Source organism: Silene latifolia, chromosome X, assembly GCF_048544455.1.
Source record: "Silene latifolia isolate original U9 population chromosome X, ASM4854445v1, whole genome shotgun sequence".
NCBI lineage: Eukaryota > Viridiplantae > Streptophyta > Magnoliopsida > Caryophyllales > Caryophyllaceae > Silene > Silene latifolia.
Window position 1 is genome coordinate 221,322,167 of NC_133537.1, and position 27,978 is coordinate 221,350,144.

At 38.7% G+C, this 27,978-nt stretch overlaps 1 non-coding gene across 1 annotated transcript; it reads left to right on the plus strand.

Annotated features, from left to right (window-relative positions):
• The first annotated feature begins 4,377 nt into the window (after positions 1 to 4,377).
• On the plus strand, positions 4,378 to 4,484 carry LOC141624261 (small nucleolar RNA R71). Its single transcript, XR_012534071.1, has one exon. It is a non-coding gene; the product is annotated as a small nucleolar RNA R71 (small nucleolar RNA).
• The last annotated feature ends 23,494 nt before the right edge of the window (positions 4,485 to 27,978 follow it).

Genomic DNA, 27,978 nt, shown 5'->3' on the forward strand with positions numbered 1-27,978 from the left:
TGCCCACTTCAACACCTTCGGGTTTGAACTCTTGATATTTGAATGGGTAGGGTGGTGTGACAATGGAGGAGGGGGGCATTTCAATTTCACCCCTTTGTTGACGGATGATGTATTCGGCTTCCTTTGAGAGGGGAAGAAGGTAGTTTGTTCTATGAACACTCAAGCGACATATCTTGGAAGGCAAAGTAAAAGATCTAGCATCATTGGTGAGCGACCCATATTTGGTGTCAAGAGGGTTATCCTTGACCCACTTGTACTTGTTAATCATGGCATCCATGTCAATGAGATGACCCCCTCTTTTCGCCACATACTTGCTATCCTTGTTAAAATTCGGATCAAAGTACTTGGCTAAGAGAGTAACTAGACCTCCATTTACGATAAAAGCGGTGCCTTCCTTTCCACAATCAACATTGAGCCATCTTTCCACCAAAAGCTTTAGAGCATTGTAAGGCTTGGTGAATTCCCTTCCAATATTTAAGGCCGACTCAAGTAGAACACAATCGAGCTTGGTAAAGTGGTTAGTGTCTTTTCTTGCAATGATAGTATTCCCGATGACCTTGTGCCACACTCTAATGCCCGGATGGTGGACAAAAAGAGCGCGACAAGCATGATAGTTCTCAAATTTCTTCCGGGAAATCGCCTCCCAAAGAGGAGCGGGGTCATATTTTTCGGGCTTCTTGTAATAGCGAGGTGTATCACTAAGACCTAATGCTTTACTCAAAACATCAAAGGTGATGCGCCTATTCACATTGGCCAGGCGAAACTCGATGTATTCTCTAGTCTCTCTACCTTAGTCACTTTCAATGAACTCAAGAATTCCAAGGTAAGGGAGGGGTATGTAAATTCTCTTGTAGTAAACAATTTTCCCAACCCCATGGCTTCAAAGAAGGCTTTTGTTTGCTCAAGGACACCCAATTTGTTCAAGGCATCTTCACATATGAATTTGGTGGGTAGAAAGGATTTCCTAGCATACTTGGCAAATGTATCCCTATGGGAGTTAGAAATGAAAATTACCTCCGGATAGTTTGATAATTGAGCAATTTCCGGAGTTGATGATGTTGTTGCTTCCAAGGGAGGATTTTGCTGTTGTTGAACTTCCAAGTTTGCACTAGCAACCACCATAGCCAATGAGGCTTTCTTTGCTTGAAGGCATTGTTGCCTTTTTGAGAGTGCCTTTGCCTTAAGTGCCTTTGTTGATCCTTTTATTCTTGCCATTGATGATTATACCAAGAAAAGATTGAAAATCTTCAATTTTCAATTATACCCAAATCGATTTTAAGATGAAAGGCTTTGCCTTTGTGTTTCAAAAATCGACTCAAAGGTTGAAGATTTTGGTGCTTGGATTGATTGTTGTTGGAAATGGAGTGATTAATTGTTGTTGAAAGGAAGTTTGGATTAGATTTTGTTGAATTTGGTTGAGGAAATCTTGTTTTTGTGATGGAGAGGATGAGGATTTTGGGGTTTTGGTAGTGTTTTGAATGAATGAATGAAGAAATAAATGTGGGAGGGGTATTTAAAAACACCCGAAAATTTTGAAACTGCAGGGGAAGACGGGCGTTTTTCCTTCGGGGAGCTCGGATTCTGCCTATTCTGGGTTCAGGAATTCCCCGCCTAAAGACGGGCGTCTTTCAGCTGGGACGCTCGGATTCTTCGACTGCGGGACGAGCGGATTCTTTCAAAGACGGGCGGATTTTGTTACAGCAAGTTTTCTTATTTTGCACTGGCAGAAAGACGGGCGTCTTTCTGCAAAGACGAGCGGATTCATTAAGACGAGCATCTTCTTTGCTGGGACGCTCGAATTCTTCAACAGTCCCAAATTTTCAATTTTTCAGTTAAATTGGACGAACGGATTCTGCAAATGACGCTCGGATTCCCTAAAGACGAGCGGATTCCCCTGAAGGACGCTCGGATTCTCCCTGGTCTACCCGGATTCAGTTCTATCCGTGCACTTGCATATCCCGTGTCATTTTTCATTCTTCAAATCCCGTGTTCCTTATTGTAGGGGCACTACTAAGGCATGAATAGCCTAGGCAATTGCTATCCCCACACTAAGCTAAAGCACTACACATCAATTAAATTCATTAGTCCCTCCCTCACTTCTCTCAAACATGATAATTATCGTGATCAAAGCATAAAAATCCAAAAATGACAAAAATGCAATGTAGGAATTAAAATGCAAGTTAAGGATTTAGAAATATTTACAAATGGTGGTTTGGAGTGGACTCCACCAAACTCTCATCCTTAGTGAGATGTCATGGGGGCATTTCCAAGGTGTTGTTGATGTTGCTTAACACCTTGAAGAAGTAGTCAAAAGCTTGTTCATTGTCATGATAAAGATCTTCAATAGATCTTTGCCCTTGTTGTCCTTCATGTTGGTCTTTATCGATAGCATTGCCAATGTAGGGATTGAAAATCCCTTCAAACTCATCGTTCCAAAGACCACAAACTTCATCTACTTGATCACTAAAGATATCTTGAGTTGATAGAGACAACTCTCCCACTTTATTGTCTTGACCAAGGTGGCCATCCTCTACATTGCTTGACTTTGGTGAGCTTTTCAAGCTCTCTTTGTTACAATTCTCTTGCTCTTTGAATGGAGCATCATCAACTTTCTTCTTCCATTGGAATTCCGACTTCTTCCTATCATCCTTCCGGCTATAATGATCAACCATAAAACATGGTTCATGCAAAGGGGGAGCTCTCATGGTCTTGTCAAGATTGAAAGCTATGCTCTTATCTCCCACTTCTAGAGTGAGCTCTCCATGCTTCATATCAATCACCGCACCCGCGGTGTGCAAGAAAGGTCTTCCTAGAATGATCGGAATATTGGAGTCTTATTCCATGTCAACTATGACAAAGTCCACCGGGATGAAAAATTTCCCAACTCTTACGGGAACATCTTCCCATATCCCTAATGGTGTCTTCGTCGATCTATCGGCCATTTGGAGTGTGATATTGGTGCATTTAAGCTCTCCCATCCCTAACCTTTTACTCACTGAATACGGCATAACACTCAAACTAGCCCCTAGATCACATAAGGCTTTGTTGATCATGGTGTCGCCAATGGTACACGGTATTGAGAAGCTTCCCGGATCTTTGAGTTTTGGAGGTGAACTCCCTTGAAGTATTGCACTACTCACCTTAGTGAAGGCGATAGTCTCAAGCTTCCGGATAGACTTCTTCTTCGTGAGGATGTCTTTCATGTATTTTGCATAGGCCGGCACGTGACTGATTAATTCCGTGAAAGGAATCGAGACTTCTAAATTCTTCACAATCTCCATAAACTTTCCAAGTTGGTCATCAAATTTGGGCTTGGCTTGACGACTTGGAAAAGGAAGTCTAATCACAATGGGCTCCTTCTCCTTGGCCTTGTCTTCATTTTTCTTTGAAACTTCTTCTTTTGATGGTTCTCCATCCTTGGAGTTTTGCACAATTTCTTCTTTGTCACTAGCTTCCACAACTTCATCCTCAACTTTCTCCTTTGGTGCTTCATATCTTGTACCACTTCTCAAGTGAATGGCACTAACCGTTTCATGTCTTGGGGGATTACTTTGAGGTGGTAATTGCCCCTTATGTCTTTGTGAGTTTGAAGATGCTAGTTGAGTCAATTGGGTTTCCAACATTTTGGTGTGGGCTAGGATGTTGTTGATGGTGATTTCCTTTGCTTGATTATCCTTTTTCATTTGAGTGAAAAACTCTTGTTGATTCTTTTGCATTTGGAGGACCGCTTTTTGAACATCAAAACCTTGGTCATTTTGTTGATTGTATGGAGTTTGATTTCGGTAACCTTGGTTTTGGTTGTAAAAGGGTCTTTGATTTTGGTTTCTCATGGGAGGTGGGATGTATGTTGGTTGAGGGTTTTGAACATTTTGGCTTTTGTATGAGAGATTTGGGTGGAATTTGGTGTTCTCATTGTAATAGTTGGAATAAGGGGTACCACTCTTGTATGCTTGAAAATCATTCACTTGTTCATTTGTTCCCCTACATTCACATTGGTCATGTCCCAAAGTTCCACAATTCTCACATATCCCACTTGGGATTGATGAAGATGCCGTCATGGCATTAACATGATGCTTTGGTGATTTTGAGGCTTCTTCAGGTCTAGCCATAGCTTTTTCAAACTTCAAATTGATGGTATCAATGTGAGCACTAAGTTGAGCACCCAATTGAGTAATAGAGTCCACTTCATGCTTTCCTCCTCTAGTAGCCTTGCGAGGCCTACTATATTGTGAGTTATGGACCACCATTTCCTCAATTTTGTTCCAAGTTTGATTGTCATCAAGTTCGGTGAACATTCCATTTGATCCCATGTTGAGAATGTTTCTTGAGTCTTCATAAAGACCGTTCCAAAATTGTTGTACCAAGAACCACTCGCTAAGTCCATGGTGAGGACATGAGCGGCAAATTCCTTTGAATCGCTCCCAAGCTTCATACAAAGATTCTTCATCTCTTTGCTTAAAGCCCGTGATTTGAGCTCTTAGCATGTTAGTCTTTTCCGGTGGATAGAACTTTTTGTAGAAAGCTAGAGCCAATTTCTTCCAAGAATCAATTCCGAGAGTAGCCTTATCAAGGCCTTTCAACCATTGTTTCGCGGTGCCAATTAGAGAAAAAGGAAATAAGACCCATCGAATTTGGTCTTGAGTTACACCGGTTTAAGATATCGCATCACAATAGTCACAAAAAGTCTCCATGTGAGAGTGAGGGTCTTCTCTAGGCATCCCCCCAAATTGGCTTCTTTCGACTAATTGGATAAATGCGGATTTGGCAATGAAATTTCCGGTTAAGTGTTGTGGTGTGGGAGTACCATTGAGTAGGTTCTCCTCGGTTGGCACGGAATGTGATGAAAACTTAGGCATTGTGGGTTGATTTTGTGTTGGGTTTTGTGTTGGGTTCTCCTCACCTTCTCTTGCAAAAGTGTTGATGAACTCAATAGTATTTGGTTGAATATCTACAACCTCACCAATACCTCTCAAAGTTCTCCTAGCAAGTCTCCTATTGGTTGTCAAAGTCCTTTCAATTTCGTGATCAAAGGGTAATAAGTTACCTTGTGATCTTCTAGACATGCAAAATATCAAACAACTCGAAAACAATTAGAACAAACCTTGAGGTGTTTTACTTCCCCAAGGCAAAGAAAGACACAACTAATAACAATATAAGAAAATATAAATCAAGTTAACACCGTCCCCGGCAACGGCGCCATTTTTGGTCGGACTCTCGAGGAGGTTTAGTTTTCGTTTCTTGTCATTAGGAGCACCTAGACGAAAACACAATTTATAACTTCACAAACAACTCTACAATTAGTAAAGAGGCAAGTAAAGGTCGGATCCCAAGGGACGGGAATTGAGATGAGATTTTCTATTGCAACTAGTGGTGTCTAAGGGTGTCACAATTTGGGGTTTGAAGTAGAAGATCACTAAACTAAATAGCAATGAAAGTAAACAAAGAAGATGACTAAAAAGGGATGTGAACAATTGATAAAAGGCACTAGGGTGTCATGGGGTCATAGGGGATTCATGGGAATTGATCATACAAACATATTCTCAAATTATAAGCAAGCAATTATTGTTGTGATGGATCGAGTTGGTTTATATCTTACAATCCTAGGAAAGATTGGGTCCCGGAGCCGAATCGATTAGATTATACAACACCTACAAGTCGACTTAACCTTCCCTACTCAACTATATGCATGGTCTAATGAGACTCGAGTTTGTTTATGTCTTACAAGTCTCATTGAAAAGATAGGTAATGGGTAAAAAATGCAAGGATTTATAGGCTCGCATTTCATCAAAGATAAAATGTGCATAAGTTGAGATCACAAAAAGCAAGCAAATAAACTATGAAAACATATTAATTTAAGCATGAATCATCCCCCATGTTGGTTTCCCCTAATTACCCATTAACCCTAGCTAAGGAAACTACTCACTCACTATCATGTTGAACATGCTAGCAAGGTTGTCAATCATACCAACAAAGTAAAACATGATGAATAGATGAAAGTGATTAACAATAATTAAAAAGGGATTAAGAGAATTATACCTACTAACGATTCCAATAATAAAGCAAACAATAATAGAAGTACTTGATGATAGATTGGAAGGTTGTCAATCTCCCAATAATAACCCAAATAGTCTTCAATTACCCAAAACAAAGGATGAACAAGAGAGAGATTAAGGAAATAAAACTTGTATTAGAACTTGATTAAATGTTGATTACAAGACTAAAGAGAGATTTGATTGATATTAACTACACTAAAGATTGCAAAGAAGAACATGCTCTTCTAATTAGACTAATGGGGTATTTATAGTGGGGATTAGTTACATAAATTAGGGTTTACTAAGGGCTTAAATGACGATTAAGTCCTTGAGGAATCGCCGGTCTCTAGGGAGACTCCGGTCTCCTTTTCGCCGGTCTTAGAAAAATATGCACATCCTTCCTTGAAGCTTGTAGAAGACGAAAAGGCTGTAAGGGAATCCGGCCGTCCAAGGCACGGGACGGGCGGATTTGGGTGATTCTGGACCGGCGTCCAGAAGGGGAAGACGGGCGGATTCAAGGCGTTTTGCACGGGCGTCTTGTGGAGGAAGACGCTCGGATTGTGGGTGATGGATGGGCGTCTTGAGGACAATCCGCCCGGATTGTCTTACAGCTTCTTTCCTTCTTCTTTTCTTCCATTTTCTTCATAAAATCCTTGGGGATTTCCTCGGTGATTCAAGGATCTTTTCTCATCATTGCCCATCTACTATAGTATGTACAAAGGCCTTCTAATCTTGTCTTCTCTTTGATGCTTGGTCATTGAATTCAATCGATTTAGCCTCATTTTGCCATGAAAATGCAAGGTTTGCACTCCTTTCCTACCAAGGACACAAAACCTCAAAGAATATGCAAAGCAAAGGACTAAAGACAATAAATGACCCAAATATGCACTAAAAAGTATGGGAACAAGGCTAATTCGGGGACTAAATATGCTCTTATTATGGTCACATCAATTTCCCTCCTCAATTTCCACATAATTCAAAACAACTTGCGGTTTTTTTCCCTCTATTTCCTGTCATTTCGTCTTCCTTTTCTTTCTTCACACTGCTGATAACTCCATTTTCATCACTACCAATTAATTCCAACTCAACAGACGCCATTTTCATCACTACCAATTAATTCCAACTGGCATGTCTCCATTGTTTTATAAGGTATTTTTTCCATTCCTTATTTAGTGATTTGGACTTTGTTTTTTGTTAATTATTGCCTTTGTTAAACTATCATAAAAAGAGTTCATTTGATTTTTTGATTTTCAATTATGGGTTTGCTGATGTTGATTTGTTCAATTGTTAATTATGGTTGTGCAGATAAAATACGAGTTCATTTGATAATTAACAAGAAAAATGCCAAGAAAACTTCCAAGAAATCTGAATCAAAGGTAAAAAATATCGTCTTATTGGTATAAGTCTTATAGAATGATGTATAACTTCAATTAAATATATGCTTAATTTTAATCCCAATTGTTTGTCATCTACAGATGGATGTTGTAGAAAGTATTGACAAGGGACTTGATATCCAGGTTAAAAGTTTTGATTTTTATTTATACGTTACTAGATGTATAACTCTGGTTACTATATGTATAACTTTAGTACCCAATATGTATAACTCTGGTTACTAGATGTATAACTTTGGTTACTAGATGTATAGCTCTTCTGATTCTGTGACCAACTCTTCTTTCATAATGTCAAACTCTAACTGTTATATGTATAACTCTACTTCTATTTAGTTTCTATGCCTAGAGTTATACAATATATGCCTAGAGTTATACATTTTATACCTGGATTTATACAATATATATCTAGAGTTATACAGTATATGCCTAGAGTTATACAATATATACTTTGGAGTTATACATTAGATGCCTGGAGTTATACCTAGAGTTATACCGGAGTTATTCGGAGTTATACATTATCTTTGTATATGCTTACAGTTATACATTTTATGGCCAGAGTTATACATTCTATGGCTAGAGTTATACATTATATGACTTTAGTTTTCAGAATGTCTAACTTTTGTTATTATATGTATAACTGTACTGTTATTCTGTATAGTTAACTTTCCTGATTATCTCTTCTTTTGAATGGTGAAAAAAATTTTGGATTTTACAGAATTTTGGTTGAAAAGAAGAGATGACAAACCATTCAAAATTCTTTTTTATATAACTCTTATTGAATTATGTATAACCATTCAGAATTTTGGTTGTATAACTCTGATTAAATGTTGAATAACTTCTGCTGTCATAATGTATAACTGGAGTTATACAATATATACCTAGAGTTGTACATTTTATTCCTGGAGTTATACAATATATGCCTAGAGTTATACAATATATGCCTAGAGTTACACAGTATATACTTGAAGTTATACATTTTATTAATAGAGTTATACATTCATGGCTAGAGTTACACATTATATAACTTTAGTTTCAGATTGTCTAACTTTTGTTATTATATGTATAACTCTACTGTTATTCTGTATAACTCTCCTGATTATCTATTCTTTTGAATGGTGAAAAGAATTTTGGATTTTACAGAAATTTGATTTAACAGAATTTTGGTTATACATAATCAATCCCTATTTGTTTGTCATTTCTACATGGATGGATGATGTACCAAGTAATCGAGAAGGGACTGATTCCAAGGTTCAAAGTTTGACTTTTTTATAATCTGTTGTCATTTGTTGTATAACTCGATTATATTTTGAATAACCTGCTTTGTCAGAATGTATAACTCTTGATATTTTTCGATTAACTCTACTATCGAATGTATAACATTACTTATATTTTGTATAACTCGACTATCTATTGTATAACTTTAATTCACAAGTATGTCTATTTCTTTGTTGCAAATATCTCTAACTGCAACTACAGTATGTCTAATTTTGTGTGTTGTCCTTGTTTTTCCCCAGATGGTTGAGGCCAAGCCAAGGGTAAAGAGGGTGCATGAAATCACGGTTTCGTGTCGACCTCAAAGGCTTGTCTCTCTCATTGAAAAGCTTAATGAGGATCAGGTGTCCGCTGTTAAGAAAATTGGGTTTGGTGGCCTTTTGGAGCTTAAGATTAGCAGCCTCCCACTTGCACACGTTCGCCTATTCTTGGAGTCCTTCTCTGATGGGTCATATGTGTTCAGGGCTTTTCGGAAGAAGGAGTTTATGATCAGTAAGCATGACGTGCATGACTGTTTTTTGATACCTTTTGGACCCAACCGTCTCCCGTTGGTACATACTGGTTCGTAGAAGGGGTCCAACAATCCCGAAAATAAGGAGCTGAAGGACAAATGGCGGCAAGCCTACGGGGTGGACAAAGCAAATAGTTCAATAAGTTTAGGGAAAGTTCACAAGAAACTTATGGAGTACGAGGAGGCGGACGATCATTTTTGCCGACTATTTGTTTTGTTCTCTATGTCTTTATTCCTCGTACCCACCCCAAACAACGGGATAGATTTGAAGCTGTTAGGGCTGTAGAAGATCCTAAAACCATTCTGCATTTTGACTCGTGCTCTTATATTTTGGAAATGATGGTGAAAGCAGGGACAGACTGTAAAAAGGGGGTAACGATGTTGGGTGGCTGTATCCCCTTCCTCATGATAAGCTACTTTCAGCGATATGATTACAAGGGTAGGCCGTGCCCCTACGATCTACCTTTGATTAAGCATTGGGATGAAACTTCGCTTGTAGATAGGGTAAAATTTGAGGTGGCTCAAGGGGGATTGGGTACTTTAACTTTGTCTAAGACCAGGTATCCGAGGTGCCTTCAAGATCCCTCTTATATTAGGAGTTTGGACAGTATCAGCCTCAGCGACCCGCGTGAACCCAAACTACTATTGCTATCAGCCCCCCCACCCTCTCTCTCCTGCTCAACTTCTGAGAAGAAGTTCATTCAGACCGAACTACCAGCAGGTGTCGAGGATGACCAGGAATTGAAAGCTAGGGCTGTCGATGTAAGTTCAAACTATTATATATTTTTGTAGATTGATTCTGTTTCAGCTGAACGTACCCATCTATTATAATATAACTAACTTACTATACTTCTTCAATGCAGCGTACTCACGACCTTTATCTACAGATGCAAAGGAACGCTATTGTGTTCTATTCATGGTACGCAGATGCAACCGCAAGGATCAAAGCTGTAACTAGTGATCCGACGGGCCTAAATCCTAGTCAGGCCTCTCAAGAATTCATTGAGGGTGAAAAGATTCAAAAGTACGTCGCTGAAGCAGAACAGATTGCAGAAAGGCTGAAGGTTTCTGTTGGTAACGCTCCTGCATTTGGAGAGGTAGTTAGTGAGTCCCCCAAAAAATATGACGGAATCGATGCATCTACGCGTCAAATAAGTGAAGTTATGTCTAGTCTCACCAATGATGGGGGTGGCAGGGGTGGTAACCCTTGTGTTGAGCCGCGTGGAGAGTCGGACAAAGCTGACGTGCCAACGAAATCAGTTGCAGTTTCATGGTCAAAGATTATGGAGGAAGTGGGAGGTGATACAGTAGTTTCTAATCCGTTGTCAGATGCTAGCCCAGGGTTAGAGGATCAAATTGTGTGCACCCCCATCCAAACTGTCAGAGAGTTGTTGTTGGAAGCGAAGTACACCGAGGAGGAAATTAACCAAGCTTACGGACGGTCAGAGGATGCTGAAACTCGGCCCGGGGTAGGTGATGAGGTGCGTGAGCAAGTTCATGGGGAGGGATTGAAAGAAAATGTTGAAAATGTTGAAATATTGTCAGACATTGACCATGAAAGATTGTCAGGCATTGTAGACCAAGCTAACGGGCGGTCAGAGGATGCTGAAACACGGCCCGGGGTAGGTGATGAGGTGCATGAGCAAGTTCATGGGGAGGGATTGAAAGAAAATGTTGAAAGATTGTCAGACAATCAACCGTCAGATACGGAGATGGAAAAATCTACGGTCCCATCATTGCCAATGGATACACAAGAATTGATGGAGTGTATGTTTTCTACTGCTGAAATCAAGGAAGCTTTATGTGGACTTCCAGCGTACGGGAGTGGTCCTGGTGGCGAGGTAAGTTTGTTAATTTGCGCTAAATACTTGTTATACATTCGTTTTTTTTAATTGGTCGTGTATAACTCTAAGTTGATAAAGTATAACTTTGTTGAAACTTATGATGAGGCCTTGTAACTGTAGTGCCTCTTTGTATAACTTTATATTTCAATATGTACAACGGCAACGGCCGTTTGGTACAACTCTTAACCATATGTGTATAACTCTAACTCAAATATGTATAACTCTTATAGCATATTTTTAATACTTCACACATGTGTATAACTCTTGCCCTTCTATGAATAACTGTAATTCATTGGGTTTGTAACTCTGTGACCTCTTTGTATCACTTTTAGAGTTATACGTGTAACGTTTTTGATACAAAAGCATGGTGTTTAATTTTATTATTTTTCATTCAGGCCACTGTTCTAAAGGATGTAATTGAGAATGTTGAACAACATTCTAACAACGGGGGTGAAACGTAGTTGTTGTCGAGGGTGCGGAGGTCACCCCGGGGGATCCTTCAACGGAATGGAGTGGAAATCAAATCCCTCTGACTTTCATAAGCACGGCAGATGTGAATGAGGCATTTGTCGGGGTTGATGAGCGAACGATTAGTGCGGCCAAACAAGGTGTGGTAGTTGAAATCGCTGGTGCTAGGATTGAGCCGGTTGCACCACCCCCACCCCCTATTTACGTGCCGCGATGTGACATGATCCACCATCTTTTCTTACTGCATTCAACTGTCCCCCTTACGTGTATGGACATTGTACCTGAGAACCTAGGTTGTTCTCAGGATTGCGGGCACCGAACACGACAAAGACGTATGCTCACGATTCTTTGCGATTTAACAAGGAACATTTCAGGAAGGTGTTCAGGTTGAGGAAGGATGTAATGGATTATGTCTTTGATCAATTCCACGTCCATAATAAAGATTAAGTAAAAAATAAGTTTTACCTATATTTCAATACGACAGTGAAACAGGTCATGAATCTTTTCCCTTGTTGCGTGTCTCATTTTGCTAATCCTTTGTAGGGAACAATTGGTCACATATGCCTGTCCAAACTGCATAACGCGTATTGATCTCCAGACGTTGATGCCCGGGTCTCAGATTATGGCCAATATCATCGACTGCTGGTCTGTACTACTCAATCAGCTTACGCACGTGAACACCGCAGCTGTTGCAAGTTCGCGCTGTTTCTTTGGCCTAGGTCACACTGTAAGTGTGCTCAAACTCCGCAAGTTATTTTGTGACAAAATATACGTAACTTGTGATATAAGCTGTCAACCCCCGTCTATCATTTTTATAGGACCTAGCAATTGCAATTTGGCAAGGCAGAAAAAAAAACTTGGTTGTTGATCATTCTGAAGGCTTTTGTGCCTCGTGGGACATGTGGCAAGAGTCGTGTTCTAGTCCATTCCAACTGGACTCTGATATGGTGAGCTCAGATATCAATATAGAGACATTTCCATACTGGAATTATACATTATTTGCCTAGAGTTTTACAGTATATGCTTAGAGTTGTACAATATATACTTTGGAGTTATATATTAGATGCCTGGAGTTATACCTAGAGTAATACCTGGAGTTATACACTATACTGTATATGCTTACAGTTATACATTTTATGGCTAGAGTTATACATTATAAAACTTTAGATTTCAGAATGACTAGAGTTATACATTCTATGGCTGAAGTTATACATTATTTGCCTAGAGTTATACAGTTTATGCTTAGAGTTTTGATGAGTGGCTAACTTCACTCCATAACTCTAGGCATAGAATGTATAACTCTAACCATAGAATGTATAACTCACTGCGCATAATGTACAACTGTAAGCATATACTGTATAACTCTAGGCATCTTCTTACTGCACATAACGTACAACTGTAAGCATATACTGTATAACTCTAGAAATTGAATGTATAACTCTAGACATATAATGTATAACTCTAACCATAGAATGTATAATTCCAATTATGCACAATATGTATGCCTCTAATCTTCTAATTATGTTTTATAACTCTTAGACTTTTGGTGCATGTTTGTAGGTTTTCGTCCTGGTAAGCACTGGCGATCAAGATCACTACTCTTGCATTTGCATAAATTTCCTCTTTGAGCAGGTCGAGTACCTTGATAATCGTTCTGACGAGGACGATCTTCTGAAATAACCATACGGAGGGATTGCGCGTATTACTGTAAGTCTTATAAAACTGGTGACTAGATTAATTATCAGCTCCATTGTTTTGTTAATTGGTCTTCCCCTTTTAAACGCCTTGCCTAACTTCTGCCAGGCTGATGCAATTGAAAGTATATGGCCTACAAAGGGCTCGACAAAGGGAAGAAAGTTGAAGGGTTTCCTTTTCTAAACATTAAATTCAACTGGCAGGGATCAGGGTATACTGTCAATGATTGTGGTCTTTACGTCATGGTTCATATGTAGCTGTACCGTGGAGAGCCATTCCAGTGTACCATAGGGACAAAGGACAGCAATGACCTCATGCGAGCGGAAGTTGCTGCCACCCTTGTCCTCAGTGACATTAACGTGGATAGGGAAGCTGTGTTATCTAGGGTAACAACTTTTAAGGAGGTTAAAGACCGTGAAATGGAGGAGCTGCGTGAGGCACAGAGGTTAGCCGGCAACACAAGTGGAAGGAAGAGAGGTGTCGGAATCGCCGGAGAGAACAATTCTGCTAAACGCCCTTGCTCTAAAGTTAGTTCAACCTATCAGACTCCACCTTCCAAAGTAGCCCTGGGCCGGACGCCATCTAGTCGGGACCTCTCAGCTGTTAATAGCCGCTCCCGGGGTAAGGGTGATGGCCTTGGTTGCACCACATATTGCGGGGAACAGAACGCCGACCTTACAGTGGTCGCCAAGATGTTGAAGTTGAACAAGGCATTAATTAGGGATATCTCGGTGTATCGCAAACAAGTGGCTGATTACGTTTTCCTTGATGACTACCAATTTCCAAATGGGTAAGCTGTCTAAAATCAACAGAACAACTTGAGAACTGTTTTATGCTTTGTATAACTTCAAGATTGAAATGTATAACTTTACCAACTAAAGTTATACATATCGTTAATGGAGTTACACATTCTTAATCTGCAGTTATATGTTTTATCACTGAAGTTATGCAGTCATTTTAATAGCAGTTATCTTCCCATTTAGTAGACGTTATAGCCTGACTAACACCTGCTGTCTGAACCACAGTGAACTACTTGTGAACTATTCCCGGCACGCAATAATTAATAGGTTGAAAATGTTGTCCATGCTCCCTGAGACGCCAATGGATGATTCAGTGATTGAGTGTTGGTCCTTGTTGCTTAATCGTTTGGAGGCAGAGGAGTGCGCGATTTTTAGTTCGTCTTTCTTCGTTATCCGTCATATGGTATGGTTGTAATCAATCCTTTAATATGCTATAAGAGTTTCACATACCCTATTTAGAGTTATACTTTGAGGGTATGATATTTAAAACTTTCACAGTGCAAAATAAGACTAAAGTTATATATACCGTCTATGGAGTTACACATTTTCTTTTGAGAAGTTATTAACAGCCAGTATGAACTTAGGCATACTTCAATATGCTATAAGAGTTACTATGCAACTCCAATGCACAACCCCTATAACTCCTCTGGTATTCTCACACATATACTTCTACTTGAACAGGAAATAATCTTGAACCTTGTACGAAACCCTGTCCAACAAACACAGAACACCGAAAGGTTGTACAATGTGTGGGACGTCTTCAGAATCGACAGTGGCAAAGATTTCAGCTTGAAGGCTGATTTAATCTTCGTACCCATTAAGATTGAAGCCCATTATGCATGTGCGTGTATCAACTTTAATTCACGGACAATTGATCTTCTTGACAATAAGTACTACTCAAGTCCGGGCCAGTCGGAGATATGCAAAGCGTGTCACGTAATTGTAAGTGGAATTAAATTGTAATTACGTTCAACTCAAAAGTGTTGTCACCGCTTTACAATTTCACTTTTTGACGTTTCTGACTTTGTGCCAGGCGAGCCACATGAGCGACTATCTGGAGTCTAGGGACGAGGACAAGGATAGAGCGAAATACCTACCGGAGTTCCAGTTTCGTCAGATCCGGTTTGCTTGGCATAAGCAACCGATTAATGACACCGAGTCTGGCTTGTTCACCATGATGCACATGTTAATGTACGAGGGTGATAGTTTTGGTCACGTTGATCTTGAGAGAAAGGTGAACCGTCGATATTTGGTAATCCAGCTGGCAGCGACGCTTGTCCTAGCTGACATGAACATCATCGGGCAAGGAGTTCTGACCAAGGTCAACGGTTTCATTGGCAAGAAAGACCAGATCCTGAAGCAACTAGAAGCCAGACGAAAAGCAGCGCGAAAAGCAGATAAAAAACCTGGGAAAAATAAAATGTATTTCCTTTGATTTTGTATTCTCTATTTTTGCAACTCTAGTATGTTGTCAAGAAACTCCTTAACAACTTAGATAACTTTTTGGAATAGATTGTTATTATATCATCTTGGTCAGTCATAATTAAAATCCAAGTTTTACAGATAAGAATTAGAGTTATACACTCTGCCTTTTTCATAACTGCAGTCATGTATTGTATAACTCTTGTACACAATTTATATAACTGTTGATATTTTTTGTATAACTCATAGCTGTCTAATAAATTTTGCCTTTTTTCATAACTGCAGTCATGTGTTGTGTAACTCATGTACAAAATTTGTTACCTGAAGCTGCAGGAAATTGTCAAAGAGTTTCACAAAAAACCATTGGAGTTATAACACGATGAATATAAGAACTGCATGAGTACACTGTATTATTGAAGTTATACATATACGGGTCAGAGTTTTACTTAAACCCACTGAAGTTATAATTCGTTCTTTATCAAGCTTTTAAATTTCCATCATTTTTTGCCATGAACAACAAGCTACCAAAATGAAAGAACAAATCTGATGAACACCATGAAAGTACAACACCATTAAGAATAATGAACACAAATGAAATAACTACAAGCTACAATAATGAACATCAATCCAAAATTACATATAGCACTTTATTCTTGAACATTATTTGTGTTTATTATTCTTAATGGTGTTGTACTTTCATGATGTTCATCAGATTTGTTCTTTCATTTTGGTAGCTTGTTGTTCATGGCAAAAAATGATGGAAATTTAAAAGCTTGATAAAGAACGAATTATAACTTCAGTGGGTTTAAGTAAAACTCTGACCCGTATATGTATAACTTCAATAATACAGTGTACTCATGCAGTTCTTATATTCATCGTGTTATAACTCCACTGGTTTTTTTGTAAAACTCTTTGACAATTTCCCGCAGCTTCAGGTAACAGAGTAATTCTAACCCTAAATTTTGCATAAAAAATATTACTAAACAACCAATTTTGATATAGTTATTCATGTTATAGCTTAAGTTATACATTCATTAAGTGAAGTTATAGGATGTGGAGGGTTATACATTATATGCCTAGAGTTATACAGTCTGTGCCTAGAGTTATACATTGTATGACTAGAGTTATACAGACTGTGTCTAGAGTTATACATTATATGCTAAGAGTTATACATTATATGCCTAGAGTTATACAGTCTGTGCCTAGAGTTATACATTGTATGACTAGAGTTATACATTCTGAAACTAAAGTAATACAGTCTACAATGTATAACTCTAGTCATGTAATGTATAACTCTTAGCATATACAGACTGTGTCTAGAGTTATACATTATATGCTAAGAGTTATACATTATATGCCTACAGTTATACATTGTATGACTAGAGTTATACAGTCTGTGCCTAGTGTTATACATTATATGACTAGAGTTATACAGACTGTGACTAGAGTTATACATTGTATGACTAGAGTTATACATTGTATGACTAGAGTTATACAGACTGTGACTAGAGTTATACATTATATGCTAAGAGTTATACATTATATGGCTACAGTTATACAGTCTGTGCCTAGAGTTATACATTGTATGACTAGAGTTATACAGTCTGTACCTAGAGTAGGTACATTATATGCCTAGAGTTATACAGTCTGTGCCCAGAGTTATACATTGTATGACTAGAGTTATACAATCTGCGTCTAGAGTTATACAGTATATGCCTAGAGTTATATATTCTATGCTTGGAGTTACAGAGTAAATGCTAAGTAGCTTGGAGTTATATATTTCTTAATCATTTCATGGATGTTTGATTCTGCTCAGATGGTCGTAAGGAAGCGGAAACGGAGTATTGTAAGCATTTGGCAGCGGAGTTTACACCTTGTGTAGGGCAAAAAAATTTTGAAATCGACGAGGCAGTGACATTCTATAAAATTTATGCATTGGCGTCCGGGTTTGATGTTCGGAAGTACTCGACGAAAAAATGGCGCGACGGTGAAATAAAGTCAAAGTTGCTGGTTTGCAACAGAGAGGGATTCACATATGTCCCAAAAGGAGAGGCAGTAAGTAAAAAAAATGAGACCGGGATTAGGGAAGAAGAAATTCAATGGGGAATAAGAACTGCGAAACAGAGGAAATATACAGTCAAGAGGGTAGGGTGTAAAGCACATGTCAAGCTATTTATGAATAATGGAGTATTTGTAATTGACCGATTCCACATGGGGCATAATCACGGGCTTGTATCCAGTGAGGATCGTCAGTTTCAAAAGATGTCGCGGAACATAGAATATTTTTACAAGTACTTGATAATGTACAACTCAAGGGTTAGTTTACTATTAATCAAACCTCCACTAATTGAATGACAAACTTCTAAAGTTATACACCGAGATCATAGAGTTATGTAAACCTCGAGTAATTGATTGTGAAATTCTAAATATTTTTTAAAATTCTAGAATAATTTTTAACAGCCTTAGAGTTATATAGAAAGTTGTTAGAGTTATACATATTCGCATATGTAAGAGTTATAAATAATAAGAAGTTGCACAATCAATCAATGGAGTTATGCATATGTTTCATGAAGTTATATGAAAAGGTGAAAGAGTTATAGTTGAGGAATCCTCACTACTACAAATTTAGGCAACTACAACGCCCCTTTAACAACGATTATTCACGAAAATCACAATAGACGTTGTAGAATGTATGGCGCGAATTTTACTAAAATCAATTACAACGGGTATAGTTATAAAAACCGTTGTTATTATTTTTAACAACGGGTCACACATGCGGAACCGTTGTTAATAATTTGGCGCAAAATTGGCGCAAAGTTAGTGAAAAGTAATCACAACGGTTACTTTTTAAACCCGTTGTTAAAACTTATTTAACAACGGGTGTTTTGTACAACCGTTGTTAAAACATATTTCACAACGGTTGTTGTTTAATAACCGTTGTCAATACCTTCCATACTATAAACCACACAAACAGAAGTCTGCTGCAGCCACAAAACACAACCCTTAATACACAAACACAAACACAAAGAGACAAACAAACACAAAACACATACACACTCTCTTTCTCTCTTTCTCTATTTCTCTCTTTCTCATCGTCGCTTTATCTTCTCGCCGTCATTGTGATTTCATCGTCTATTACGTTCTGTATTTATCAGGTAAATCTCGCCGTCACTGTCATCGTCATTATTTTCTTTTTCTATTTATTTCTTTTGCATATATGTGTTTTTATCGACCATTATGTTATTTGTTTAAGTATTGTTCGCATAATTAGTTACTAAAACAATGAAGAAGCAAGATGAAGAAGTAAGATAAACATAATTAATATATATATATATATATATTTATAAATACATAAATTAAAAAAAAAAATTACATATGTAAAAATGCAATTCTTATATTTTCATGGAGGATCTTATTGTGCTCTATCGTATCCATCCTCTCCTCCTTGGCTATTTGGAGGTTCCGTTCAGTTGATTGCTATATCGTCATATAGCCGCAATCGCTTCTTTGCTCCGTCAAGCCATCTTCTTTGGCGTGCTTGATGCGGATCGAGCTTCCGCAAGGTAGCTCCTGAAACTTTCCTCAATATGGAGGAACCGGCGGATGAAGTTGTTGTTGTTCTCGATCATGGTAAGAGTCTTTAGGATGAAATCATTCATTTTCTTAGAGTTTTTTGAGTTTGATTTGAAAGATTAAGTAGAGTTTGTTTTAACGATTTAGAGTTTGGAGATGAATATATGAGATAATGGAAATGTTAGTTGAGATATGCAATGTATTTATACTAAGCAATGTGTGGGTTGAGTTAATTGCTTTTTAATTAATATATATGTTAGGAAGTTGTGCCATAATCATCATCATCTCTCTCAATAATGCTGCTTCAAATCCTATTACTAACCCTTCTCATTCCATATTATCCGTTCATATGTACAGTGAATGTCAGTAATAATGCATGCATTGGAATTCTAACAGGCCGTAATTATGCATGCATCTAGTAATATTTAATTTATTTTTTTTTTATTTTTTAAGAACAAACAACAACGGTTATTTTAAAACAACCCGTTGTCTTTAGTTATAACAACGGTTTTGTATATTACAACCCGTTGTTATAACTTTCCCCCCAAAATTGAGTCACACTTTCCACAACGGGTTTTTATACATAAAACCGTGGTTAATATTTTTAACAACGGTTTCCTTAAGTAAACCAACCGTTGTTAAAACCTTCTACAACGGACGCTTTAACAACGTCCGCTTTTTTATATAACAACGGTTTTTGACCGTTGTTATAGCCTGTATCTGTAGTAGTGCCTTGATTATTAATCAGCACTGATAAGGATTTGTTGTCCACTGTAGTTGAGAATAGGAGCAACTAGGACGTACAACATGTGTAAGGAACTCGGAAACGGGTTCGAGAACATTGGTGCATCCTTAACTGATTTTAAGAACTTCCACCGAGATTTGAAATGCTTCATCCATAAACGGGACAGTCAATTGTTCATAGACCGGTTCAAGAATATGGCACAAAATAGGCAGTGGTTTTATTTTGATTATGAAGTTGACAAGGATAACAGCCTTCGAAGGGCAATCTGGGCTGACAGAACCGCTAGAAGGAACTACTCCGTTTTCGGAGATGCAGTGTCGCACGACCCAACATACTCAACAAACAAGTACGATATGATTTTCACGCCATTCACTGGCATAGATCACCAAAAGCGATCAGTGACATTCTGTGGGACATTGATTGCCCATGAAGACCATGAATCCTTCCAGTGGGTTTTCAACAGGTTTTTGAATGCTATGAGTGGAAAGGAACCCAAGTACATTATCACAGATCAGGATGCGGGCATTATTAAGGCCGTACCCCTTACCTTCAAGACTGCACGCCACCGATTTTGCATGTGGCATATAATGAACAAGGTGCCATCGAAGTTCGGGGTGACAAGGGAGGATTATAAGGAGTTCCTTCAGAAATTGAACAACATTATATGGGACGACAACCTAGAAGCAGACGACTTTGACTGTAGGTGGGCAGAAATAATGGAAGCGCGTGGTCTTGTGAACGAAGAGTAGTTTACAGAAGCGTACGATAAAAGGAGCCAATGGGTGATGGCGCATTGCAGGGACTTGAACATGGGTGGTGTAATGAGGACAACCCAGAGATCAGAGAGCATTAATGGTTTTTTTAAGAAGTTTGAGCAGAAGTCAGGTACCTTAGTGGAGTTTAGGATGCGTTTTAAAAGCGTTATGGACCATCAACGGCATACGCAGAAGAGACTTGACCATGAAAATCGACACTCAACACCAGCAAGGGGGACAGATTTACCCATAGAGGAATATGCGTCAAATGTTTATACCCGTGAGGTTTTCAAGGAATTCCAACTATAGGTCATTTGCTCAATCGATACATGTACGACCGGGGGCTATGCTGAAGTCGATGGAGTTAAAGTGACTGTCGTTAAGGATTCAATCAGAGAGAAAAGTTTCAACGTAGAGTACAACCCAGGTAACAACATTTTGGCATAATATTTATCTATGTGGTAGTTGACTGAAGTTGCTAGATATAGTGCCAAAGTTACATTGTCTCGAACATAGAAGTTATACAATTGTTCACCTGAACTGAGTTATTCTCTTTGTATAAATCGACAACATTTTGAATAACTTAAGTTTTCTGAATGTATAACTCTTGTTATTATATGTATAACTCTACTTGTCGAATGTATAACTCTTGTTGCCATATGTATAACTCTACTTTCAGAATAACATTAGAAGTTATTCAATTTTTCACCGAACTGCAGTTATTTGTAGTATAACTCTGATAACATTTTGAATAACTTTAGCTTTCAGAATGTATAACTCTTGTTATTATATGTATATCTCTACTTGCAGAATGTATAACTCTTGTTGCCATATGTATAACTCTACCTTGATAATGTTTAACTCTTATTATTATATGTATAAGACTACTAACGGCATATTTTAATTTGATTACAGGGACACTAGCTACATGGTGCAGCTGTATGATGTTTGAAAGGATGGGATTTCTGTGCCGACATATAGTATGGATTTTGTCGGCTAACGGCAAGAAGACAATTCCAGATGATTACGTTTCTACAAGATGGAGAAAAGATGCATTGCAATTCAGATTATCAGAATGTGATGGTGAACAAACGGATTCAAATAGTAGCGCTGATGGAAAGGAAGTTGAGATGGTGAAGTTGTGGTCAGAAGTTCATACAACCATTGGTTTACTTCGTGGCACGAGTGTGACTGAAGTTGTGAACTTAAGCTCCTTAATTAGAGAGTTCAAGGAGAAACTTTTACCGTACAAGAAAGATTTAACTAAAAGCAGGAATTCGAGCAAATCCTTGGTTGCCCCCCAAATGTGAGGTAACAATACTTCCACCAAAACAATCCAAAAAACAAAGGCGTGATAAAAGAATGGTGTCAGCTAAGGCTAAAGCCATTGCCTTGACTTGTAAGCCAAAACGCATGTGTAATAACTATAAACAAATGGCACACCACGATAAACGGAACTGCCCTAACCCATTTTATGAGCATCCACCGTCTTCACCAGCATCTGAAGGAGAAGAAGAAGAAGAAGAAGAAGAAGAAGAAGAAGAAGAAGAAGAAGAAGAAGAAGAAGAAGAAGAAGAAGAAGAAGAAGAAGAAGAAGAAGAAGAAGAAGAAGAAGAAGAATAGAGAAACTTAACATGCTGTAGTAGTAGGCAGTACAAAACTACCTCCGTCTCAACAAATTATTTACAATCTTTTTTTCTTTAAAAGGTAAAAAATCTGGCGAGACGGAAGGGGTATTCAGTAGCTAGCTTTTGTCTATTTTGAATGGGGATTGCACCTTCCAGATTGTATAACTTCAGTAATATGAGTGTGAAATTTCAAGCTAATGTTGTATAACTCTCTTACACAATTTGGATGACTCTTGTTCATGGCAAAAAATCCAATATTTAAAAGTTTGATAAAGAACGAATTATAACTTCAGTGGGTTTAAGTAAAACTCTTACCGATATATGGATAACTGTACTTCACAGAGTGTATAACTGTTGTACACAATTTGTATAACTCTTGTTATTTTTTGTAAAACTCATAACTGTCTAATAAATTTTGCCTTTTTCATAACTGCAATCATGTGTTGTATAACTCTTGTACACAATTTGTATAACTGTTGTTATTTTTTGTATAACTCATAGCAGTCTAATAAATTTTGCCTTTTTTCATAACTGCAGTCATGTGTTGTATAACTCTTGTACAAAATTTTTATAACTTTACTTCACAGAGTGTATAACTCTAATTCTTATCTGTAAAACTTGGATTTTAATTATGACTGACCAAGATGATATAATAACAATTTATTCCAAAAAGTTGTCTAAGTTGTTAAGGAGTTTCTTGACAACATACTAGACTTGCAAAAACAGAGTACAAAATCAAAGGAAATACATTCTATTTTTTCCCAGGTTTTTTATCTGCTTTTCGCGCTGCTTTTCGTCTGGCTTCTAGTTGCTTCAGGATCTGGTCTTTCTCGCCAATGAAACCGTTGACCTTGGTCAGAACTCCTTGCCCGATGATGTTCATGTCAGCTAGGACAAGCGTCGCTGCCAGCTGGATTACCAAATATCGACGGTTCACCTTCCTCTCAAGATCAACGTGACCAAAACTATCACCCTCCTACATTAACATGTGCATCATGGTGAACAAGCCAGACTCGGTGTCGTTAATCGTTTGCTTATGCCAAGCAAACTGGATCTGACAAAACTAGAACTCCGGTAGGTATTTCCTTCTATCCTTGTCCTCGTCCCTAGACTCCAGATAGTCACTCATGAGGCTCGCCTGGCACAAAGTCAGAAACGTCAAAAAGTGAAATTGTAAAGCGGTGACAACACTTTTGAGTTGAACGTAATTACAATTTAATTCCACTTACAATTATGTGACACGCTTTGCATATCTCCGACTGGCCCGGACTTGAGTAGTACTTATTGTCAAGAAGATCAATCGTCCGTGAATTAAAGTTGATACACGCACATGCATAATGGGCTTCAATCTTAATGGGTACGAAGATTAAATCAGCCTTCAAGCTGAAATCTTTGCCACTGTCGATTCTGAAGACGTCCCACAATTGTACAACCTTTCGGTGTTCTGTGTTTGTTGGACAGGGTTTCGTACAAGGTTCAAGATTATTTCATGTTCAAGTAGAAGTATATGTGTGAGAATACCAGAGGAGTTATAGGGGTTGTGCATTGGAGTTTCACAGTAACTCTTATAGCATATTGAAGTATGCCTAAGTTCATACTGGCTGTTAATAACTTCTCAAAACAAAATGTGTAACTCCATAGAGGGTATGTATAACTTTAGTCTTATTTTCAACTGTGAAAGTTTTAAATATCATACCCTCAAAGTATAACTCTAAAGAGGGTATGTGAAACTCTTATAGCATATTAAAGGATTGATTACAACCATACCATATGACGGATACCGAAGAAAGAGGAACGAAAAATCGCGCACTCCTCTGCCTCCAAACGATTAAGCAACAAGGACCAACACTCAATCACCGAATCATTCATTGGCGTCTCAGGGAGCATGGACAACATTTGCAACCTATTAATTATTGCGTGCCGGGAATAGTTCACAAGTAGTTCACTGTGGTTCAGACAGCAGGTGTTAGTCAGGCTATAACGTCTACTAAATGGGAAGATAACTGCTATTAAAATGACTGCATAACTTCAGAGATGAAACATATAACTGCAGATTAGGAATATGTAACTCCATTAACGATATGTATAACTTTAGTTGGTAAATTTATACATTTCAATCTTGAAGTTATACAAAGCATAAAACAGTTCTCAATTTGTTCTGTTGATTTTAGACAGCTTACCCATTTGGAAATTTGTAGTCATCAAGGAAAACGTAATCAGCCACTTGTTTGTGATACACCGGGATATCCCTAATTAATGCCTTGTTCAACTTCAGCATCTTGGTGACCACTGTAAGGTCGGCGTCTGGTTCCTCGCAATATGTGGTGCAACCAAGGCCATCGCCGTTATCCCGGGAGCGGCTATTAACAGCTGAGAGGGCCCTACTAGACGGCGTCCGGCCCAGGGCTACTTTGGAAAGTGGAGTCTGATAGGTTGAACTGACTTTAGAGCAAGGGCGTTTAGCAGAACTGTTCTCTCCGGCGATTCCGACACCTCTATTCCTTCCACTTGTGTTGCCGGCTAACCTATGTGCCTCACGCAGCTCCTCCATTTCACGGTCTTTAACCTCCTTAAAAGCTGTTACCCTAGATAACACAGCTTCCCTATCCACGTTAATGTCACTGAGGACAAGGGTGGCAGCAACTTCCGCTCGCATGAGGTCATTGTTGTCCTTTGTCCCTATGGTACACTCGAATGACTCTCCACGGTACAGCAACATATGAACCATGACGTAAAGACCACAGTCATTGACAGTATACCCTGATCCCTGCCAGTTGAATTTAATGTTTACAAAAGGAAACCCTTCAACTTTCTTCCCTTTGTCGAGCCCTTTGTAGGCCATATACTTTCCCATTGCATCAGCCTGGCAGAAGTTAGGTAAGGCGTTTAAAAGGGGAAGACCAATTAACAAAACAATGGAGCTGATAATTAATCTAGTCACCAGTTTTATAAGACTTTCAGTAATACGCGCCATCCCTCCGTATGGTAATTTCAGAAGATCGTCCTCGTAAGAACGATTATCAAGGTACTCGATCTGCTCAGAGAGGAAAGTTATGCAAATGCAAGAGTAGTGATCTTGATCGCCAGTGCTTACCAGGACGAAAACCTACAAACATGCACCAAAAGTCTAAGAGTTATAAAACATAATTAGAAGATTAGAGGCATACATATTGTGCATAATTGGAATTATACATTCTATGGTTAGAGTTATACATTATATGTCTAGAGTTGTACATTCAATTTCTAGAGTTATACAGTATATGCTTACAGTTGTACATTATGTGCAGTAAGCAGATGCCTAGAGTTATACAGTATATGCTTACAATTGTACATTATGTGCAGTGAGTTATACATTCTATGGTTAGAGTTATACATTCTATGCCTAGAGTTATGGAGTGATGTTAGCCACTCATCAAAACTCTAAGCATATACTGTATAACTCTAGGCAAATAATGTATAACTTCAGCCATAGAATGTATAACTCTAGTCATTCTGAAAGCTAAAGTTATATAATGTATAACTCTAGCCATAGAATGTATAACTCTAGCCATAAAATGTATAATCTGTAAGCATATGCGTATAGTGTGTAACCGGGTATTACTCTAGGAATAACTCCAGGCATCTAATGTATAACTCCAAAGTATATATTGTACAACTCTAAGCATATACTGTAAAACTCTAGGCAAATAATGTATAATTCCAGTATGGAAATGTCTCTATATTGATATCTGAGCTCACCATATCAGAGTCCAGTTGGAATGGACTAGAACACGACTCTTGCCACATGTCCCACGAGGCACAAAAGCCTTCAGAATGATCAACAACCAAGTTTGTTTTCCTGCCTTGCCAAATTGCAATTGCTAGGTCCTATAAAAATGATATACGGGGGTTGGCAGCTTATATCACAAGGTACGTACATTTTGTCACAAAATAACTTGCGGAGTTCGAGCACACTTACAGCGTGACCTAGGCCAAAGAAACAGCGCGAACTTGCAACAGCTGCGGTGTTCACGTGCGTAAGCTGATTGAGTAGTACATACCAGCAGTCGATGACATTGGCCATAATCTAAGACCCGGGCATCAACGTCTGGAGATCAATACCCGTTATGCAGTTTGGACAGGCATATGTGACCAATTGTTCCCTACAAAGGATTAGCAAAATGAGACACGCAGCAAGGGAAAAGATTCATGACCTGTTTCACTGTCGTATTGAAATATAGGTAAAACTTATCTTTTACTTACTCGTTATTATGGACGTGGAATTGATCAAAGACATAATCCATTACATCCTTCCTGAACCTGAACACCGTCCTGAAACGTTCCTTGTTAAATCGCAAAGAATCGTGAGCATACGTCTTTGGTCGGGTTGGTGCCGCAATCCTGAGAACAACCTAGGTTCTCAGGTACAATGTCCATACACGGAAGAGGGGCAGTTGAATGCAGTAAGAAAGGATTATGGATCATGTCACATCGCGGCACGTAAATAGGGGTGGGGGTGGTGCAACCGGCTCAACCCTAGCACCAGCGATTTCAACTACCACACCTTCTTTGGCCACACTAATCGTTCGCTAATCAACCCCGGCAAATGCCTCATTCACATCTGCCGTGCTCATGAAAGTCAAAGGGATTTGATTTCCACTCCATTCCGTTGAAGGATCCCCGGGGGTGACCTCCGCACCCTCGACAACAACTACGTTTTCACCCCCGTTGTTAGAATGTTGTTCAACATTCTCAATTACATCATTTAGAACAGTGGCCTGAATGAAAAATAATAAAATTAAACACCATGGTTTTGTATCAAAAAAGTTACAGGTATAACTCTAAAAGTGATACAAAGAGGTCACAGAGTTACAGACCCAATGAATTACAGTTATACATAGAAGGGCAAGAGTTATACACATGTGTGAAGTATGAAAAATGTGCTATAAGAGTTATACATATTTGAGTTAGAGTTATACACATATGGTTAAGAGTTGTACCAAACGGCCATTGCAGTTGTACAGATTGAAATATAAAGTTATACAAAGAGGCACTACAGTTACAAGGCCTCATCATAAGTTTCAACAAAGTTATACTTTATCAACTTAGAGTTATACACGACCAATTAAAAAAAAACGAATGTATAACAATTATTTAGCGTAAATTAACTAACTTACCTCGCCACCAGGACCAGTCCCGTACGCTGGAAGTCCACATAAAGCTTCCTTGATTTCAGCAGTAGAAAACATACACTCCATCAATTCTAGTGTATCCATTGGCAATGATGGGACCGTAGATGTTTCCATCTCCTTATCTGACGGTTGATTAACTGACAATCTTTCAACATTTTCTTTCAATCCCTCCCCATGAACTTGCTCATGCACCTCATCACCTACCCCGGGCCGAGTTTCAGCATCCTCTGACCGTCCGTAATCTTGGTCTACAATGTCTGACAATCTTTCATGGTTAATGTCTGACAATCTTTCAACATTTTCTTTCAATCCCTCCCCATGAACTTGCTCATGCACCTCATCACCTACCCCGGGCCGAGTTTCAGCATCCTCTGACCGTCCGTAAGCTTGGTCAATTTCCTCCTCGGTGTACTTCGCCTCCAACAACAGCTCTCTGACAGTTTGGACGGGGGTGCACACGACTTGATCCTCTAACCCTGGGCTAGCATCTGACAACGGATTAGAAACTACTGTATCACCTCCCACTTCCTCCATAATCTTTGACCATGAAACTTTAACTGATTTCTTTGGCGCGTCAGCTTTGTCCGACTCTCCACGCGGCTCAACACAAGGGTTACCACTCCTGCCACCCCCATCATTGGCGAGACTAGACAGAACTTCACTTATTTTAC